The sequence below is a fragment of the Schistocerca gregaria genome, chromosome 3 (assembly GCF_023897955.1).
Source record: "Schistocerca gregaria isolate iqSchGreg1 chromosome 3, iqSchGreg1.2, whole genome shotgun sequence".
In the NCBI taxonomy this organism is placed as follows: domain Eukaryota; kingdom Metazoa; phylum Arthropoda; class Insecta; order Orthoptera; family Acrididae; genus Schistocerca; species Schistocerca gregaria.
Genome location: NC_064922.1, coordinates 453774380 through 453776534, shown reverse-complemented (window position 1 = coordinate 453776534; position 2155 = coordinate 453774380).

The window sequence follows — 2155 nt, the reverse complement described above, 5'->3', positions numbered from 1 at the left end:
GGTATAGTAAGGGTAACTTCCAATTGCACAGTTCAGAAAAGCTCCACAACCAGATTTAGTGATAGCATTGACAAAGAAGGCAATGGAAGGTGGATGAAAATGTTGATAAGCAAAAGTTAAGTAGGTCAACGATGTGCAAATTATGTAAGGAACAATGCCGAGTAGACTAGCATTCAAACATCTGCCCCAAAGCAGAACAAGTAAGATGGATACAGCTGTACACATTGAGGTATATCATCAACAGCTGTCGGCAGCTGAAGGTTTCAGTTAGTCATCATTTATTCCAGGGAAAAGCTGCACGGCCAGCAACAGTATTTATTCTTTCGAGAACAGTTACTGTCTTCATATATATATAGTTAAAAGGCTACCCAGCCATTGACCTTCGTCTGTGCGAATGCGCACAGGTCGCCCAAACTCTTACGGGAATCGCCAAAGTGGGCGCGAAGAATGAATTGATGGGCAACTGTCTATAAGGTACATTACATATGTAGAATTATGGGCAGTTGGGAATGTGAGTCTCGCGGGAAGCGTGCAAGGGATAAGTCCCTGCAGTCGTGCTATTCATCTGTGTCCTTGGTGGCTCGGATGGATAGAGTGTCTGCCATGTAAGCAAGAGATCCCAGGTTCGAGTCCCGGTTGGGGCACACATTTTCAGCTGTCCACAGCGAGGTATATCAACAACACCTGTCGGCAGCTGAGGGCTTCAGTTAGTCATCATTTAATAGAAAAATAGCTTGGCTTGGATATGTCCTCAGGATGGATACTGGAAGAACAACTAAAAATATTGTTGAATGGAGGCCAACCAGAAGAAGACAGAGAGGAAGGCCATGAAAACAATGGATAGATGACGTGAACGAAGATATAAAATATCTCAGAGTCCAAGGACGGTGGAGAACCATGCTGTAGACGGCAGAATGGAGGAAACTTGTAGATGAAGCTAAAACCTACACAGGGTTCTAATGCCCTGAGAAGAAGAAGAATTAGCAACTTTATTTGTGGATCGATAAACTTTTGGGGACCTCATAATCAATGACATGAATTATTACACAAAAAAAACACTTTAGCAGAAATATGAGTTTAGCTCTCCCACAGGGAGGAATATATTTGGCACTCCAGCTGTTGTCAGTTCGGTGTGAATGATTTTGTTGTATGTAAGTGATATTTCTGTTTGTTATGTTATTTATAATAAAATTCATGTTAACTTCACTCATTGGCTTCCAGCTTCGTTCTGCAAGTCACCCTCATCATGACTCCTACAATGGCAACCCTACAACAAATAGCAACATCTATTTTGACATAACAAGTATACTTCGTGATACAGTGCTAGTTTTGATAATGGAGTCATTCCACAATCATAGTCTTTTTCATACAATCATAACAGAATGTTGACTTAAAAGTGACTCACATTATGTTCTCTTCCATTCTAATCAGCCTACAATTTGTGTGAAACAAAAAAGTGACATTCTACCACATCTTACCACAGACAGCAACAATGGTGAACATATGTACAAACAATGTGTAATGCATTTTGACCACTTTGGTAATTTTTGATAACAAGGTTAAATCTTGCCTCACATCAACAAGACAATATTCGGGCAACTAATTCATGTCTCCATAACAATACCGCCTGTGACTTGTCTATCCATGTTATGAATCACCCAGTTGAATTCATTCATAATCCAATGCAGGGTCCAGCTATCTTGGCCATACAAGAAGCCTCTCAGTTTATCACCTGCACCATGCTTGGTCCACAGGACTTCGTCCACCATCAATCTCTGACAGCGTGTTCAAGCACAACCGCAACAGGACTTCTGAGTAACACATATATAAATGCATTCCTGATGCTTCACTACTGGCCTTCCAACTGGAACACCTGGAAACATGGTCATGATCTTCGAATTCATTCTATACAGTTATGGAATCATATATGAAACTTCCAAGTTCGTGACCCTCCTAAACAATGTAGGGAGTCATGCTCAAATTACTAGTGACAGCATACAAGCACCTCTGGCCAAAGGCAAATTCAACACTGAAAAGGCAATATTCCTCCACTAACTGACCAAGACACTAGAGCAACAGTTATGACAAGTAATTTGTGAGGGAAGCTTGAACAGCAGGACACTATCTCAGATGTGTAGATATCTCTGTCAACTGA